The sequence below is a fragment of the Phocoena sinus genome, chromosome 19 (assembly GCF_008692025.1).
Source record: "Phocoena sinus isolate mPhoSin1 chromosome 19, mPhoSin1.pri, whole genome shotgun sequence".
Classification (NCBI taxonomy): domain Eukaryota; kingdom Metazoa; phylum Chordata; class Mammalia; order Artiodactyla; family Phocoenidae; genus Phocoena; species Phocoena sinus.
The window spans coordinates 23,592,839-23,599,266 of record NC_045781.1 but is presented as its reverse complement, the minus strand read 5'-3'; positions in this window follow the sequence as shown (position 1 = coordinate 23,599,266).

Below are 6,428 nucleotides of genomic sequence, written 5' to 3'. Positions count from 1 at the left end.
TGCCATAGTTCTCACAATTTCCCTCTACCCTTGCCCAGAACATTCCAGGATTGTTACTATTACTTACTATTATTATCCTATTTTACAAATATGGAAATTAAAGCCTAGAGCGGTGAAGTCAATTGCCTAAGGTCAGTATGGGGTTTGAACACACGTAGGCTGACTCCAGAGCTTGTGTTCCTGACCGCTATACTACTCTGATCCCCTGACCTATTCTCCATATGGTCCCCCAAATAAGCATTGCCCAAGGCCCCCTCTTTCTGATCCGCTCAGACCTGCCTTGGTTTCTTTTGACTTTAAATGGCAGTTGGACTAAAGAGAAAGAAAACATACGCCTGGTTTTTGCATCTTAGATGTCATTTGAATTCTAACCAAGATAAGTCCTTAATCAATTATTCTATAACATAGCAGAAACAGCCCCCAGGTCCTGAATGCTTAGCTATAACTGTAAGGCCTGCCTCATGGATAAAGATGGCCCCTCTAATCCAGCAGTAATGAGCCATCCTCCACACCCTCTCACCATCTATATGAATGCTCTGAGGACATTTGCAAGATGTTGGGTGACATTAGGCGTGGACTCCACTCACAGAACAAGCAAACCTTGTTATTCCATGTAGGGATGGAGCCCTGACACTAGCCTCATTAGCAAATAATCTCTAAACAGCTGGCGACAACCATTGACGCAAACTCCTTTTCTTTCAAGAAGATTTTAGGTCATAGACAAAAGTCTGTGTCCCTGTCCATTCCCTGGGAACCAGGCTTTATTAAGAAAAGAGCTAGTTGTGCCCCAAATTTCCTCAGATGACAAATTAACTAAGCTTTTAATAAACTGTGGCCTTGGGGATGAGGAGGAACTGGGTTATTCCCAGTGAGTCCGCTCCACTAATATTGTCTTGCAAAGAGTCCTGTGTGGAGTGACAAGGAAGGCACAAGGCACCTACGAGAGAAGAAAAGAATTTTCAGAGATCAAACTGGGGCTGACCTGGTTTCTTACTGGGGAACTGTTGCCTGGTGCTGAGACTAGAAACACAAGAGTGAATATGTTTCAGGTTTTTATCACCGCCACCATCTCATCATCAATGACATTATCATCCTCAGCCCCAGACAATATTTATTAAGTCTGCTGGGTTAGGTACATTGTGACAGTAGCCAAAAAAACCTGGAACAATTAATTATGAAATTTGGTCCCACGTCTGAACTCTTCAATCAATCAAATATCTATTGACCATTTTCTGAGTACCTGTGAGGTGCTGCACCACTAGCTCTCAAGCCTGGCTGCACAGTAGAATCACCTGGAAAGCTTTATAATAGAACCTGGGCCTGGGCCTCACATCAGACCAGTTAAATCCAAATCTCTGGTCGTGGGACCTGGCATTTATTTATATTTTTTGCGAAGTTCTACTGGAAACTTTAAAGTATAGCCAAGGTTGAGAAGAGGTGTAAAAAGAAATGTGCTAGAAACTGTGGCAAGGTTCAAAAAAAAATCCTGACCTCTAAGTACTTACTGCCTAGTTAGAGAAATAAGATGCAGTTAAAAAATAATGAATGTGGGGACTTTCCTGGTGGCGCAGTGGTTAAGAATCCGCCTGCCAGTGCAGGGGACACAGGTTCGATCCCTGGTCCAGGAAGATCCCACATGCTGCAGAGCAACTAATCCTGTGCACCACAGCTACTGAGCCTGCACTCTGGAGCCTGCAAGCCACAACTACTGAAGCCCACATGCCACAACTACTGAAGCCCGTGTGCCTGGAGTCCATGCTCTGCCACAAGAGAAGCCACTGCAATGAGAAGCCCGTGCACTTCAACGAAGAGTAGCCCCCGCTCACCACAACTAGAGAAAGCCCACGTGCAGCAATGAAGACCCAATGCAGCCATAAATTAATTAATTAATTAATTTTATTTATTTATTAAAAAAATAATGAATGTGTTAACTAATCAACCAAGACAAGACTCAAAAGAAAAGATGTTTCAAACTAGCACAAAACTGAGAGAGAGAGAGAACTTTCCAGATGAGTGGAAAGAAAAAAAATTTTCAGGAGGTGTGGAGATGAGAGTAATTTCAAGTATTCAGGAGTGCTTTGTGGGAGAATTGGAGCCTGAGAAGGGATTTAAGGAGAGTTAGCTAGCAGATGGATCATTACAAGCTGAAGTGGTCTCAACAGTTCTAGAAAAGCAGGTTAAACTTGCTATTTTCTGGAAGTAGTCTCTAGATCAAGAATATATTAAATGGTGGGCCAGAGAGAAGATTAAAAAGGTAGGTCATGGGTTGGATTGAAATGGTCTTGATTATGTTACACAGCAGATTTCTAGAACTTAGTTGTTGTATAACTGAAACTTTTTCCCAATTGAACATAGTGGCTATAGATAACAGTACTGTATTGTGCACTTAAATTTTTTTAATTTGTTAATAGGGTAGATCTCATGTTAAATGTTTTTACCCACACATACGAAAGGACACGAGGAAACTTTTGGAGGTGATGGAGATGTCTGTTACCTTAATCGTGGGGATGGTTTCATGTGTATATGCATATACCCAAACTCATCAAATTGTGTATATTAAATGTGTATGTTTCTTGTATACAAGTTATATCTCAATAAAACTGCTTAAAAAAAATGAAAAGAAAGAAAATGGCCTTGACTGCAAGCTAAGGTGCTTGGCTTTTATCCCATAGATAATGGAGTAATTGTTGATTTCTGAGCAGAGTATCAAGATGCAGAGATTTTTAAATTTTTGTTCTTTGAGGTTTGGCTTTATATTTTATGTAATGTAATATAGTATGGACTGGAGTGGAAGGGAAAGAGAGGGCATTTAGAGGGAAACACATCCTGTGTTTCCTCAGGAATGAGAACTTGGACCAAGACAAAGGCTGTTTAGAGAGAGGAAGATAGAAGAGATGCATAGAAGAAGACTCAGTGGGCCCTAGTGACTGAAAGGATATTGGAGTTGCTGACTTGCATGACTCATTGGACGGTGGTGCTCTTAACCAAACAGGAGGGCAGCCAGCCTGGCATAGTGGAGTCAAAGGCAGCCAGCAAGGATTGGGTACAGTTGGCCTGAAGTTAAACTGTGGCTCAGTTACATACAAATCAAATGAGCTTAGACTCTTTGAGCTTTAGTTTCCTCATCTGTATAGTTGGACTTATACTATCTGCCTTGCACGTTAGTTGGGAAGATTACAAATAATGCATATATATACTGCCTACTATAGGGCTTTGCAAGAGTAATAACTTATTTGTTGTTATTATTTTCAGTAGTATTATGAGACATAGAAGAAGATATCTGGAGGGTTGAGGCTGCATAATAAGTTGAGTTTTATTTTTTTATTTTTTTTATTTTTTGTAATTTTATTCTTTTTTTTTAACATCTTTATTGGGGTATAATTGCTTTACAATGGTGTGTTAGTTTCTGCTTTAAAACAAAGTGAATCAGTTATACATATATGTATGTTCCCATATGTCTTCCCTCTTGCGTTGAGTTTTAGATGTTATACTTGCAGGATCTCTTGGTAGAAACGTTTCAGTAGTCAGTAGATAATATGAGCCCAGTGTTAAAGTTAGGGCCTGAAATAAAGATAGGAAGGTCATCTACATAGAGATAACAGCAGAATCTCATGGAGGTAGACGAGATTGCCCAGGGAAATATGTAGAATAAAGAGAAAGGGTATTCAAGAATGGGCTTGGGTTTTGTATCAGTCAGGACTCCGGTTACAAATGATAGAACCCCAACTCAACTGGATTAGGGAAAAAAATGGAGACAGGAGGAATGTTCATTGACTCCAGTAACCAAAGGCACAAGGAGAGGTACATATGGCTTCACACATGGTTGCATGGCTGATTCTGGGTGCTCAAAGATGTCATGAGGATTCTTCCTTCTACCTTCCTTCTGGATAGCTTCATTCTCAGGCATGTTGTCCCTGTGTTGTAGCAAAGGTGACCCTGAGGACTTACTCTGTTTGCTTAGTAATCCCAACAGAAAGGGAGTATGTCTTTCTCAACACTTACAGAAAAAGGAGCAAGGCTGCTTCTCATCAGTTCACTGGCCTTGCGCCCATCCCTGAGGCAATCACTATGACTTTGTCTGAGCCTGGGTCACACGACCACCCTTAGGTCTGAGGAGTGGGCTCAGACATGAACTGAAAGTAGAGAAGGGTGTCTGCCCAAAGAAAAATTGGGGGTGCTGTTAATCCACTAAAACTGAGGTCCACGGGCCAAATCCCTCCCCTTGCAACCCATTTTGTAAATAAAGTTTTATTGGAACCCAGCCATGTGTGTTTATGCATTGCCTATGGCTGCTTTTGAGCTACAGCAACAGAGCTGAGTCATCCAGAGACCTCCAGAGACCATCTGGCCTGCAAAACCTGAAATATTTACTGTCTTGTCCTTTACAGAAAAAGTTAGCCAACCCCTGCATGAAAATCTAAGCCCCAGGGACTTTTGTCTGTTATATCCACCTGTTGCATCCCCTGGGTTGGAGGAGTGCCTGACAGATGGTAGGCACTTAATGAATATGGTGGAATGAATGGATAAAGGGGAAGCGAGGACTGGATTGGTATAAAGACTGGATGCCCACTACCAAACCACAGAGAGCATCACCAAGGTTGGCTTGAGGGGCAAGAGGAAGAACAGAGAAGGAGAGGAGACCTCCTTGTGTGCCTGTCTCAGGAGCTCCATGAGGAGAACGGCTCAGAGAGGCAGGTCACCTGCAGGAAGGCTTGGGAAGAGGTCCGTGGATCTGGATGGGAAGAGGGAGCTCAACGTGGTGCCCTTCCCCAAAGTTGTTTTAGTGATGCAGCCAATTAAAGGTGGATGGACAGGTGGAAACAGTTCATGTGTAACACATTTTGAGATTTGGGAGGAGAAAATAAATGCTCAGCAGCCCCAAGTCACCCACAGAAGGGTGAGGACCTGTCTTGACAGGGAGGAGGCTCAGGTTCTTAAACAGCCTGCGGCCCTTGGGAGGGTCTCCTTCTCTCCTGGTCTCGGCTTAAGTTAACCCCTGAGTGCCCAGCCTGCCTGCTCTGACATCCATCTTTCAAACTGCTGAGAAGCAGGCCACACCAGGTCCAAGATCACACATGGCTGGAAGGATTTGCTGTCCCCTTACTGACTAACTCACATTCCTCTCCAAGATCCAGAGCTCCAGGCTTTTCCTCATGGGTTAAACATCTTCTGAGACTTTGAAATAAGCCCTGAGGGAACTGTATGCGGTTTTAATTTCAAGCAGAAAGTGTAAGAGCTGTTGATTCTTGTCTTTTTTTCTTGAGCTTGATTCAAAGACCCCTTCTACTAACTTTATTGGAGTATATTAACTGATGTCAAAATCACCCAACTCAGTTTCAGTTGTATTTGAATCCATTTTAACATGTACAGGATCCATTAAAGGCAGGAACAAGAGTTCCATTCCCCCAAGTGTCAGTTCCCTCCCAGAGGAATTCTTCCCATGCTGGTTTCTCTGTGCAGAGTCTGAAGTGAGCTAAGTTTAGTGAAGGAGGCATCCAGTGGAGTCTCAGCCCTCAGTAGGCGTCCACAAATCCAATTCCCCTCCCTTCCCAGCCCTTCCAAACTGGGCCTGGGAGGACCCTGATGCTTCCACTGGCCTTTGATTCCAGGAAGGGGGGTTGTGAAGGGGCTTGACTATTTAGATTCCCTTAAGGGAAAGTAGTCTTTGCATCAATTCCTCAACTGGGTTAGGGATCCAAGGACACCCTTGGGACGTTGTTTGAAATAAGCTTCTGCATTTAGACTTTCTTTAAGAAAAGTTGTTTAGGCTGTCATCCAAGGTAGGAGTTTGAGGTTTTATGAGCTCATTCCCTGGGAAGAGAGAAGACATTCTGCTACTTAACGAAGGGCTCTCTCTCAAGGGTGCCATTATGCTTTTCTCACCTTGGCTGCTGGCAGCCGCTTGTGGGGCTGTGAGGATAAAAGCAGGGATTGTCAGTCCCTGTGTGAGGCCTGGCTTGGCCACCCCTCACTCTTTGACAGATGACTCTTCCGGACAAAAATCAAGTCAGAGCCAGGCTCCAGTTTCCCAGGCCACACTGGACCAGTAAACATGGGAATTTGCTGGGACATCCTCCCCCTCCTCAGCAGTCTGCAGCCCTGCACTCCCTTCCACCTGAAAGGCTCCTTGACCCGGCTGGTCCCACCCCACACAGAGTCAGTGTGAACATTGATTCATCTGTGAACATTCATTTGTGTGCATTTGTGCGCACTGAAATATCAAAAGGTTAACCTGAGCCCCCAAGAAATAAAAAGTATCTCAATGAAGGTGAGCAGGAAGGGTGGGGTCTGGAGACCTCTCCGGAGCAGTCTCAACTCCGAGGATCCTTCCGCAGGCCTGCGTGCCTAGCTTGCTGCCACTAGGGGCTGCTGTGGGCAAGGAGTAGATGGAGAACAGAGCGCTATTTAAAAACAGGGAGAAAGAAAGA